The sequence below is a fragment of the Mastigoproctus giganteus genome, chromosome 9 (assembly GCF_048544385.1).
Source record: "Mastigoproctus giganteus isolate SK-2022 chromosome 9, ASM4854438v1, whole genome shotgun sequence".
NCBI classification, from domain to species: Eukaryota; Metazoa; Arthropoda; class Arachnida; order Uropygi; family Thelyphonidae; genus Mastigoproctus; species Mastigoproctus giganteus.
This window is the reverse complement of record NC_143583.1, coordinates 118,258,921-118,272,741: the sequence shown is the minus strand read 5'-3', so window position 1 is coordinate 118,272,741 and position 13,821 is coordinate 118,258,921. Positions and strand designations below refer to the sequence as shown.

The 13,821-nt window shown below is 38.1% G+C and overlaps 1 protein-coding gene across 1 annotated transcript in view; it reads left to right on the top strand.

The window, feature by feature from the left end:
• LOC150080674 (uncharacterized) overlaps positions 1-13,821 on the top strand; it is a 354,324-nt gene that overhangs the window by 70,001 nt on the left and 270,502 nt on the right. The window lies entirely within an intron of this gene.

Here is a 13,821-nt window from a genome sequence, read left to right as displayed (position 1 = left end):
TAGATGATCCTGCAATGCTTCTTTAACCAGTGACTCCATTATTTTCCCTGGAATAGAAGTCAAACTAACAGGCTTTTAATTACTCTTGTCACCCTTTGATCTTCCTTTGTGAATTGTAGATACATTTGCATATCTTCAGTCTGTGGGAATGCCCCTGAGTCCAAGGATGCCCTCATAAATATGGCTAAGGGTTTGCTTACTTCCTTTACCATCTCCTTTAATATAACTGGATAGATCCCATCCACCCCAGGTGTCTTTCTTATGTTTCACTTCAACAATTTCTCCTCCATTTTGCTCACAGTTATTACAAAATCATTTAACTCCCTGTTAGAGTTTGATTAACATGGCCCTCTACTCCTTGAACAACTCCTCATGTGTGAATGTAGATGCAAAATACTCATTTAGTTTGGCATCTGAGAATGATCATCTACAGTCAAACCATTGATATCAAGTGGACCAATCTGATTAATCCCTTTCCTTTTAGAGTTTATGTGAGTAAAGAAATCTTTGCTGTTTTTCTTCGCATCCATTGCCAAAGATTTCTCGTAATTTGCCTTCCCTTGCCTAATCTCCTTTGTGACTTGATTACAGATTAGCTTACATATTCCATGGGGTTCTGCATTGCCTGATAATTTGCATGCATCCCATGCATTTTCCTTCTCTGCCACGAGTCTCAGTTCATCTGACATCCATTTGGGCCTAAACATAGAACAGTATTTCTTAGTTGGAACAAAAAGCTTAGTAGCTTATATGATTAATTCGTTGACTGCTTCCCATTTAAAATTAGCTGATGGTAACATCATCAGTTGGTGATGATGTATTGGTATAGAATTTAAAAACTGTAGACACCACTGTAGTCACATTTATGAAAGCAAAAACCCTTCTCTTTCCCCTGATGGTAGTTACTTATTTAAGTAAACCCCACATCAGTACACTGTGATCATTGCCACCTAGTAGTTCCTTTATCTGCAGATTCTTAATGCATGAATAATCCCTGTTGATAATGAGATCAAAAGTGTTACTCCCTCTAGTTGCCTCTCTACCATGCTGCTGTAGAAAACAATCATCCAATAAATCCACAAAAGCCTTGCTAGTGTGCCAGTGACCAACTCACAAGTTCCAGTCAATATCTTGGAAGTTAAACTCCCCCATTATAAGACACTCTGATTTACTGGCCCATTTTATTTTTTTGTATAATTGTTCATTGTACTCATCAGAGTCATTAGGCCTATAACAAACTCCTATCCTCATTTTTGCTTTCCCAGTGCTTATGTCACACCAAACTGACTCATCATTGCACTGCCCGTCTATGTCAACTGGATGCACTTCCTTAGATTTTATGTTTCTAAACTAACAGCATAATCCCTCCTCCCTTTCTATCCTGTGTATGGTTTCTGTACACATTGTACTCTCCAAATTCCAATTCTGCATTCCTTATACTGTATCTGTGTGACACCCTCCGATATCCCAACATTATCTGCTGTTGATGTCTTGACCAGCACTTCAAATTCGTCAAATTTATTTACTATACCCCCTAGCATTGGTGACATTTAAGTATACATGCACCTGTTCTTACTCTTAGTCACTCTAACCCAGCCCACTTATTTACTTGTTTCACGACTCCCAGCAGTTCCTGAAATCCCCAGCAACTTGCTTTCTGGGATGCTGCTCATTCCAATAGAAGCAGTGCAAGAATCATTTCCTCTTCTGCCTGTGGCTACTATTAATCTTAGTCTGTGAATTCCCCCCTCCAAAGCTAGCAGTTTTCCAACCCACCTAACATTGCCTCGATAGCATCAGCAAATATTCTTGCACCCTTCCTATTTAAGTGTATCCCATCCCTGTAGAAGCAATCTCTCTGTTAACAAGCGTAGACCACGCTGAAAAAGTGTTAGTGCAGTTCTGCCAACATTGTCTCATTGGGGTAATTTGTGTACTGATACAATTGAGTAAAGCATTACTACTACAAATATTTAATACACTCATAGTAGAAGCTGCATGATTTTATGAATAAATTTGGTAAATTTTCTTTGGTGGCCAGCACTTTATATCATGAATTCCTACAACCAAAGTATATTTGAAAGTTTGCTAGTTTCAAGCAGAATTCATAGATAGAATTTGCCAACTGAGTTTTCAGAAGCATTAACGTAATAATGTGTAATGATTCTTTTTGTGTGTTACATGTCAGGTCCTGTATAAAGCCCGAAGGTTTAAATCAGTCATAGACAGTCGGTGCCTATCACAATCCGAACAGAAAGCATCAGATTTCTGTTTGGATTTTAATGTTGTAAAAATGTGTATGTTGTCAGTGAAATATAATTTCTAGTGCAGTGCTGTTAAAAACATCCTGCTTTTTCCAAAAAAATCTTTCTCCTGCTTACAGTTAACTGATCTCTAGCTTTTTGAAAGTCAAAAGTTTTTAACCAATTTTTATCACCATGATAGTTTCACATCATGCCACGACAGCGATGCATATACACCGATGAGCCAAAACATTATGACCACCTACCTAATATGATGTTGGTCCTCCACGTGCAGCCAAAACAGCTCATACCTGGTTAGGCGTGGCTGCTACAAGATTTCTAAATGTGTCTTGTGGTATCTGGTGCCAATACGTAACCAGCAGATCCTTTAATTCCTGTAAGGTCTGTGGTTGAGATGCTGCAGATCAGAGTTGCTGTTCCAACACAAACCACAGATGCTTTATGGGATTGATGTGTGAGGAATTTGGAGGCCAGGGCAATACCTGGAAGTCTTCCTCGTGTTCTGTGAACCAGTCTCGAACAATTAGGGCAGTGTGGCATGGCGCATTATCCTGCTGAAAGACGACACCGCCAGAGGGGAAGACTGTTGCCTGAAAGGGTGTACCTGGTCAGCAATGACGTTAAGTAGGTGGTAGATGTCAGAGTGCTCAGCACATGGATGACTGGACCCAGGGTATCCCAGCAGAACATCACTCAAAGCATGACACCGCAACCACCAGCTTGTTTTGTCCCCCGGTGCATCCAGGCATCATCACTTTCCCAGGTAAACGACGCACATGTACCCACCCGGCTGTCCACATGGTGCAACGGGAAACATGATTCATCGGACCAGACAATCTTCTTCCAGTCACTCAAGCTCCAGTTTCGATGCTCGTGTTTTTACTATTATTTCTCTAATGTGAAAGCAAGAGATTATAATTTGGCCTTTGTCAAACTCGCTTAAGTGCGCTGTCTTTCCCATCTGAAGAACAAGAGTAGCACTGATTAACGGAGCTCAGTATCAGGTGTTTTTTATACTGTGTCCCAATCTGCGCACGTGCCATAGTGCGCAGATTGGGACACAGTATAAAGATAAAGTTTTGCCTCATCAGTGTATATATATACTATACCAAGTATAAATGTATGTATATGTTTGGGTATAATATAATATAGTAAATGATAGTTATATGTATATCCTTTTCCTAATTTATTCTTAGAGTATCCTAATACAAACTAAACATATTCATTAGGAAAGAGAAATAAAAATCATTTATAATGCACCCTACTTGCTAAGTTATTTTGGTATCAAATTACTTCATATGAAGAAACTAAAGTTTGAATTAGAAGACAAAAATCAATTTTTTTCCCCCTCTCTATAATTGGTATATTCATCTCTCTCTCTCTCTCTCTCTCTCTCTCTCTCCTCTCTCTCTCTCTCTCTCTCTCATATAGTGCACTTATGAACTCCACAGTGACTTGCTTTAGTATTGCACCTTTTCAAAATAGCATTTTATCTCAACAGTAAAATGCTGCTTGAGTAAGTGCAGGTACTAAGACGTTGTTGTATAGGTGGGAAAAACTCCATATTCAAATAAATAATGTAGTAATTCTCAAAAAAGCTTGTTGAATTTACTAGAATTTTTAAAAAATTTAATTTTAATTTTTATTATTATTTCTCTAATGTGAAAGCAAGAGACATTTATTAGCAAATGTTGCCTTCAAAGTAGTTTTTAACGGTATTCAGTGAGTTTTAATACTTAATGTTTTGAATCTCTTTAATTAGATACTTAACTTTTAAAATAAAAAAAATAAATAAAAAAGTAGCTGATTTAAAAAAAAATTGGTCAAAAAGCCCAGAAATCAAAATGTATATGTTATATATATATGAAATATGCTCTTCTAAGAAGTGTTCAAGGAAAAAAATAAACACGATTGGCCTTCTACAAAAACACGATTGGCCTTCTACAAAAACACGGGCTGTTGAATGTCATTGAAAATTCATCTTCTCCATTCCTATCTCGAATTTTTCCCCGAAAATCTGGGAGATGTGAGTGATGAACAAGGGTAGCCCACTGTAGCTCCACCTAGGATAGAAAGGAGGAGATTAAATGTGTCACAGCAGATCTCAGGAAATGTGGGTACACTCAGAAGATCTTGGATAAATATGTTTGGGAAGCAGAACACAGAAGAAGAGCGTCATTTGCACCCATTGCCACTGCATACATCCCCTATTATCCGGGCTTAACTGAGTGAATTGCACGAGTACTATTTGCTTGTGAGACACACTGTGTGCAACTACCAGAGTGAAGATTTCACACAGTCATATCAAAGCTGAAAGATCTTGTACCCGTGTTGTTGTTGTTGTTTGGTTTTTAGGAGCATTAGCAACTAAGGCCATATTGCTCCAGGATATGCGGTGGTCATTCCTTAACCTTTCCGCATCCTCCGTATTTGGTGGTGACGGGCTCGAACCCCGGTCTAATCAAGAAGCGTGTGCTACGCACTGCTGCTCCTTGTACCCATGGAAGGTACAAGTGGGGTGATATATGAGTTTAAATGCCCGGATTGTGGGGAGTGCTAAGTTGATGGACAAAAATGCCATTTCAAAGATCATATGGGGGGGGGGGGCATATTAATGCAATTAAGGCCGCAGCTTATGGAAAATCTGCTGTGGCTGAACATTTTTGAAAGGAAAACCAACAAATTTCTCCTGGCAATGCTGCTATAGTTGACTGTTCGCACAGATTTTGTAACTGCAAATGGCTCGAAAGTTTGCGGATTTGCTCTTCTGAGCATAATACCATTAATAGAGATGGGATGAACTGTTCCACCTGGCACGTTCCCGAGCCATTTCCGATTTCAGTGCACATGTGGCAGATACTACCCATGCTCTTATGGCAACACGTGCTGCGAGCCGTGATCCTGCAGTTATTTAAGGATGTATCATGACAAGTTAAGTCTTACTGTTGATAAAGGTCTCTGAAAGCTATGGTTGTTTTTATCGCTTTTATTCCATTTTATCACTTTTATTCTTTATAGTGTAATTGCTGTTCTTTATATTTTATTTTATCTTATTGCTTTTATTGTACAATCAGTGTATTTTATTTTTTTTATCATTTTAATTTGATCTGGTCTTATACTATATTATTCCTATTTTAATAAAGTTTCAGTTATATGGTTGGTATATTATTGCAGTTATTATGAATATTTTTTGGATTTACAGGATGACTGTTTTCTATAGCAGCATGTGTGAGAGGTAACCAGAGGGAGTAATACGCTTGATCTGATTATCAGTAGTAATTGTATCATGTAAGAATATGCAGATAAAAGAACCACTAGGTTGCAGTGATCATAGTGTATTGAAAGAAAAACATAAAATCAAAAGAAGTGCATCCAGTTGATATAGATGAACAGTGCACTGTTGAGTCAGTTTGGTGTGACATAAGCACTGCGAAAGCAAAAATAAGAGTAGGAGTGTGTTATAGGCCTAATGACTCGAATGAGTACAATGAACAATTGTACAGAGAAATAGAGTGGGCTAGTAAATCGGAATGTCTTATAATGGGGGATTTCAACTTCCAAGATATTGACTGGAACTTGTGGGTTGGTCACTCACACACTAGTCAGACTTTTGTGGATTTATTGGATGATTGTTTTCTGCAGCAGCATGTTCGAGAGGCAACCAGAGAAAGTAATACTCTTGATCTGGTTATCAGCAGTGATCATTCATGTATTAGGAATTTGCAGATAAAAGAACCACTAGGTGGCAGTGATCACAGTGTACTGACGTGGGATTTACTTAAAGATTTAATTACCATCAGGGGTAAAGGAAAGGGTTTTTGCTTCCGTAAAGGCGAGTACAGTGGTCTCCGACAGTTTTTAAATTTTGTACAGTGGGATCAACTGACGTGTTACCAACAGTAAATTCTAAGTGGGAAGCATTCAAGGAATTAATCGTGGATGCTACTAAAAGTTTCATACCTATTAAGAAATATTGTTCAAGGTTTAGGCCTAAATGGTTGTCAAACGAACTAATGAGACTCGTAACAGAGAAGAAAAATGCATGGGATGCATACAAATTAACACGTGACACAGAAGCCTATGATAGCTACAAGTTGATCTGTAACCAAGTTACAAAGGAGGTTAGGCAGGCGAAGGCAGATTATGAGAAATCCTTGGCAAAAGATGCTAAGAAAAACAGCAAGGATTTCTTTACTTATATAAACTCTAAAAGGAAGGGAATGAATTTTATTGGTCCACTTGACATAGATGGTTCGACTGTTGATGATCCTGCTCAGATCGCAAACAAACTGAATGAGTATTTTGCATCTACATTCACACGTGAGGAATTATTAAGGTTTGAAAATGGCAGAAGGTTATCAAATTGTAGCAGGATACTTAATGATTTTGTAATAACTAAGAGCAAAGTGGAAGAGAAATTGTTGAAGTTAAACGTAAGAAAAGCACCTGGGGTGGATGGGATCTATCCAGTTATATTAAAGGAGGCGGCAAAGCAACTAAGCAAACCATTAGCCATAATTATGAGAGCATCCTTTGACTCAGGGGAGGTTCCCACGGACTGGAGATGTGCAAATGTATCCCCAATTCACAAAGGGGGATCGAAGGGTGACACGGGTAATTACAGACCAGTTAGTTTAACTTCTGTTCCGGGTAAAATAATGGAGTTGCTGGTTAAAGATGCATTGCAGGATCATCTAGACAAGACTGCAGCAATAATTCAGACACAGCATGGGTTTGTTAAGGGAAAGTCTTGTCTGACAAATTTGATAGGATATTATGATGTGGTTACAAAGGAACTGGATGCAAAAAATAATTTTGATATCATATATTTGGATTTCAGGAAAGCTTTTGACGCTGTTGCGCATGGAAGACTATTGTACAAATTGGAGCAGAATGGTATTAAGGGTAAGTTGCTACAATGGATAAAAGGATGGTTAAGTGGGAGAAGACAGAGGGTGGTAATCAATGGGTGCTGCTCTTCTTGGACTAATGTTATTAGTGGAGTCCCACAGGGTTCGGTGTTGGGTCCTCTGTTGTTTTGTATATTTATCAATGATATTGATGAAGGAATATCAAGCTTAATGTCGAAGTTTGCAGATGATACAAAGGTTGGCAGGGTTGTTAATGACAGTAATGGCAGTGTGCTACTGCAACAGGATCTAGATAATTTGGGCAGATGGGCTAAGAAATGGCAACTGAAGTTTAACCTTGACAAATGCAAAGTACTGCATATGGGTAGAAGTAACCCCAGAGAAACGTACCAACTGTGTGGTACTACACTTAAGGTGGTAGAAAATGAAAAAGACCTGGGAGTAATTGTGCAGTCAGATATGAAGTTTTCTGAGCAATGCAGACAGGCTGCCAGGACAGGTCATGGGGTTTTGTCAATGATATATAGGAATTTTGCTAGCAGGGAAAAGGAGGTGATTATCCCTCTGTATAAGGCAATGGTCAGGCCACGCCTTGAGTACTGCGTACAGGTCTGGAGGCCTCATTTTAGGAAGGATGTAGATTTACTTGAGCGTGTACAGAGAAGGGCAACAAGATTAGTGAGGGGAATGAAGGGATCCTCTTATCAAGAGAGGCTTAAGTTCTGCAAATTGCAGTGGCTGGAGACTAGGCACCTGCGCGGTGATCTGATTGAGGTGTATAAGGCCTTGAATGGGTTCAGCACGCTGAATTCTGATGGGATCCTTCCACTTGTTCAGATTACGAACCTAAGGGGGCATAAATTCAAATTAAGAAAAGACAGATGTAGATTGGATGTGCGGAAATTTGCCTTTAGCCAGCGGGTGGTTAATTGCTGGAACAAACTTCCATCTGTCGTTGTGGAAGTTGATAGGTTGAATAAATTTAGGGAGGAACTAGACAGGCATTTGGAGGGAATGGTGTGATTTTTTTTTTTTTTTTTTTCGGCTGATGCTGCATAAGCTCATACATTTGCTTTCTTGCATCACATGGCACTACTACTACTATTACTACGTATCCAGGTATCATCGTAAGGGGGAGCATGGCAACCATGATTTGAGTTTTTTTTTAGAATGCCTCTGCATTCTTTTTCTTTAATTTCAAATTTTTGGTTGGTGGCCATATTCCTCTTCTGCTCACCCCTGAATATGCCTCTGCTGATATGGGATTTACCTAAAGGTGTAACTACCATCAGGGGTAATGGGAAGGGTTTTGCTTTCATAAAGGTGACTATGGTGGTCTCAACAGTTTTTAAATTCTATACTGTGACACCAACATATGATGTTATTCTATACTGTGACACCAACATATGATGTCACCAACATATAAACAGCAAATTCTAAATGGGAAGCAGTCAAGAAAATAATCTTGGAAGCTACTAGGCTTTTTGTATCAACTAAGTAATATTGCTCAGGATTCAAGCTTAAATGGATGTCAGATTAACTAATGAGACTCATGGCAGAGAATAAAAATGCATGGGATGCATATAAGTTGTCAGGCAACACAGAAGCCTATGGTAGATATGAGTTAGTCTGTAATCAAGTTACAAAGAAGGTAAGGCAGGAAAAGGCAGATTATGAGAAATCTTTGGCAAAGGATGCAACGAAAAATAGCAAAGATTTCTTTACTTATGTAAACTCTAGAGTCTAGAAGGAAGGGGATGAATCAGATTGGTGCACTTGATATTGATGGTTTGACTGTTGATGATCTTGCCCAGGTAGCTGACAAACTGAATGAGTATGTTCCGTCTACATTCACACATGAGGAATTCTATAGAGAATTGGTGGCTAAAGGTTTATCCAAATCTAATTAGAAGCTAAATGACTTTGTAATAACTAAGAGGAAAGTGAAGGAGAAATTGTTCAAGTTAAAAATAAGAAAGGCGCCTTGGGGGAGATGGGATCTATCCAGTTATTAAGGGAGTCAGCCAAGGAAGTAAACAAACCCTTAGCCATAATTATGAGAGTATATTCAGTGAAGATCCCCATGGATTGGAGAAGCGCAAATGTATCCCCAATTCACAAAGGGGTTCAAAGGGTGACACAATTAATTATAGTCATGTTAGTTTAACTTCTGCTCCAGGGGAAAATAATGGAGTCACTAGTTAAGGAAAGATTGCAGGAACATCTAGACAAGACTGCAGCAATAGTTCAGACACAGCATGGGTTTGTTAAGGGGAAATCTTGCCTGACCAATTTGATTGGATACTACGATATGATCAACAAGAAACTGGATGCAAAAAATAATTTTTATATTGTATACTTGGATTTCAGGAAATCTTTTGATACTGTTGCACATAGAAGGCTGCTGTACAAATTAGAGCAGTATGGCATTAAGGGAAAGTTACTGCTATGGATAAAAGGATGGTTGGGTGGGTGAAGACAGATGGTAATAAATGGATACTGCTCATCATGGACTAATGTTATTTAGTAGAGTCCCTCAGAGTTCTGTGTTGGGAACATTGTTGTTTTCTATATTTATCAATGATAGTGATGAAGGTATAACAGGCTTAAAGGTTGTTAATGACAGTAATGATGGTATGTGGCTGCAACAGGATCTAGAAAAGTTGGGCAGATGGGCTGAGAGGTGGCAACTGAAGTTTAACATTGACAAATGCAAAGTACTGCTTACGGGTAGCAGTAACCCCAGAGTAACATACCAAGTGTGTGGTACTACACTCAGGCTAGTGGAGAATGAAAGGTCTGGGGATAATTTTGCCATTAGATTTTAAATTTTCAGAGCAGTGCAGACAGGCTGCCACAGCAGCTAATGGCTTCTTGTGAATGATATACAGCAACTTTGCTAGCAGGAATAAGGAGGTGATTATTCCCATGTATAAGCATTAGCATTAGTAGAGGCATTTGATGCAAGAAAGCAAGCTTATGCAGCATCAGCCAAAAAAAAAACCCCACTTCCACTTCCATAAGGCAATGGTCAGGCCACACCTTGCTTACTGCATACAGATCTGGAGGCCTAATTTTAAGAAGGATGTAGAGCTGCTGGAATGGGTACAGAGAAGGGCAATGAGATTGGTGAGGGGAACAAAGGGGTGCTCTTACCAACAAAGGCTTAATTTCTACAAATTGCAGTGACTGGAGACTATGCACCTGCAAGGTGATCTGATTGAGGTTTATAAGACTTGAAATAGTTTGAGCAAGCTCAATGCTGAAGGGATTCTTCCTCTTGCTCAGATTACTTACTTGAGGGGCATAAATTCAAATTGAGGGAGAACAGGTGCAGAATAGACGGGCAGAAATTGCCTTTAGGCAGCTGGTGGTTGATTTCTTAAACTAACTTCCATCAGTCTTTGTAGAAGTTGATAGCTTAAATAAATTCAAGGGAGAACTGGACAAATCTTTGGAGGTGAATGGGATGTGGGTTTTTTCTCCCTTTTTTTTTTTTTTTTTTTTTTTGCTTGATGCTACGTCTAATTCTAATGAGTAATCTCCCCCTCCCCATTAGAGACATATTCAATTGAGAATAAGTAATAGTAGACATCTCTAAAGGATTTCATAATATGAGATGCCCTAATAATGATGACTAATGTACGAACGTGAGTTTGTACATTAGTATCATTATTATTTTTGATCATTATTATTTTTAATTATGAATTTATTATTATTATTATTATCATTATTATTATTATTATTATGAATATATGAGTATTGAGTCTGTGATGGTATTTCAGTTTTTATGTTAATAAGTTATTTTATTTAGGCTTGCTAATAAAATGAGTTATTTTATCTGTGTGGCTTGCAGAACAGATATAGGCACCTTTAATTTATTTTTTGTTCAGTAGATAAACAGTATTAACCTTAGCTTAAAGAGCCTTCTTTTATATACAGCAATACCCCGTATAGCACTGATAATTGGTATCAAAACTGTTCCGTGTTATGTGAAACCATGCTGATTGAGGTATAATTATAATGGGTTTTAATTGAATGCATACCAGAGAAACAGTCCATAAACAAATTATAATAAATCTATAAACAATTTACACTTGATAGTCAATTAAAAGGATTTGAAATAAAAGAATATTGCAAAAATTTTATTAATGAAAAGGTAACATCATGAGAGATGAGAAAAAAGCTTTATTGTTTATTTAGGTATTTCAATAACGAAGTCTGGTGAAGTCGTTTCTTCTTTTTCTCGTCGTACAGGTCTTTGTAGCATCGAATCCCATCTTGTAAAATTTGCCGTATCTTGATGCTACCTTCAACGTTTGGATCTCCATTCATAATCACCTCACAAGCCATGTCAACTCCCTGAAAAACTCTCCAATTCTTCTGTCGAAAATTCTTTTGATGCCACTTCAGAATCGTTTTTCTCTTCTTCATATGCAGTTTGCTCATCAATTTCAGGCACCTCTGTAGCCAGGTGGGCAGGAGCAGCAGTGTGTAGCATATGCTTCTTGATTAGACTGGGGTTCGAGCCCGTGACCACCAAATATGGAGGATGCGAAAAGGTCAGAGAATGACCACCGCATATCCCTGAAGTAATATGGCCTTAGTTGCTAATGCTCCTAAATAACAAACAAACAACATATAATGCGTTTAGGGCTAATGCCTCAGGCTGCGAGAAAGTCTAGACTATGTATAAGTTAAGTGCAAATGCATCATCAATACACAGCCAATTCTAAATTAGCAAAATATTTGCAAAGGCGGCATCATTTTAAGTTATATCTCATATTGTGAATACCTTCACAGCGAGTTGCCATTCGTTGTGAAGGTATCGTGGCAACCCGTTGTGAAGGTATTCACAATATGAGATATAACTTAAAACGATGCCGCCTTTGCAAATATTTTGCTAATTTAGAATTGGCTGTGTATTAATGATGCATTTGCACTTAACTTATACATAGTCCAAACAAACAACAACAACAATCATCAATTTCAATGAGAGTTGCATCATGTAAGTCATTTGCATGTGAGTCAATGCAGTCATGTACATTGGCAGTGTCCAAAGTTTCGAACCCCAAGTCTTTTCCGATCTTCACAATGTCTTTGGCAGTTGTCTGAACTTGCGATTCAAAACCAGTGAAATCATTTGCCAAATGGGGCAAAATATGCTGCCAACCAAAACACAAGTTGTTGGCAGTGATTTATAGCCAAGGTGAAGATTTATTTTTGGTGCCAAGGTGCAGATATAACATTCCTGATGTTATAATTTTTCTAAAATGTTTGTAAAGATGATGATTCCACTCCTGTTGAAGCTTCAGTCGCTTGGGAAAAAGTTCGCTGCAGATAATACGCCTTGAATGTAGCAATTACATCTTGATCCATGGGTTGTAAGAGAGACATTGTGTTAGGTGGAAGAAAGCATATTTTTATATTTTCATTGAGATCAGAAATTTCAGGTGGATAGCCTGGTGCATTGTCTAAAAGCAACAAAATTTTGAACTCCATCCCTTCATCTTTGCAGTAACATTCAACCGTTGGACAAAAATAATTTGTGAACCATTCTGTAAAAAAATTCTCTTGTAATCAATGCTTTCTTATTGGATTGCCAAATTACAGGCAATGTGATTTTTTACGCAACCCTTTAGAGCTCTTGGGTTTTCTGCTGAGAACACGAGTAGAGGCTTCAGTTTAAGATCCCCAGATGAGTTTCCACCCAACAAAAGTGTTAAACGATCTTTTGATGCTTTATATCCAGGTTGGGCCATCTCATTTTCAGCTAAAAAAATTCGTGAGGGCATTTTTTTCCAGAACAGTCCAGTTTCATCGACGTTTTTTTGTGTCCTCGTGGCCACCTTCCTCAATGATATCTTTCAATTCACTGGGAAATCTTGCAGCAGCATCTTTGTTTGCACTTGCACTTTCAGCTGAGATATGAACATTGTGAAGCCCAACACGGTTTTTAAATCGAAAAAAACCAGCTACGACTGGCTGTAAATATTTCTTTAGTCTCCTCCTCTTCATTTTCTTCTTTTTACTTCAGCGTGTTTAAAGGCTCATCGCTTTTGTTTGAATGATGTTTTGACTCAAAGGAATTCTCTTTTGATTACAATCTTCTATCCATATCAATAACAGACATTCCATATTAATCAGTAGCAAACTTCTATGCTTAGTTATCACTTTCGTCATGCAAGATGCTGTAGAAATTCCCTGCTCTTTATACAGATCCTTCTTTTGAATAATCATTCGCACTATTGCTTTGTTCATTCCATTTTCATGTGTGATTTTAGCATGCGATGCACCATCTTCGTGGCACTTGATAATATCAAGTTTTTTCCCTAATGTAAGCCATTTATGTTTTGTAGCTCCGCCGCTTTCATTACTTTTCCTTTTTCGACTCATTTTTGGTATTTAAAGGGGTAAAAATTAAATTGTGAAATAAAAAGTTTGAAAAGCTATTACCTTGTCTCGTCAGGATGGAACACTGTTGCCACTGACTGCCTGAGGAGAGCTATTGGCACATGTGCATGTGAGACAATAGAGTTGGCACTGCAGCATATATGTATGCATACCTAAGCTAGGACAAAGCAGCATATATGTGGAGTATGTGTCTAGGCTGTTACTGTAAATTTTCAACTTAAACTTAGTCATAAAGTTTATTGCTTCCTCTGAAACTAATAAATTTATTATTA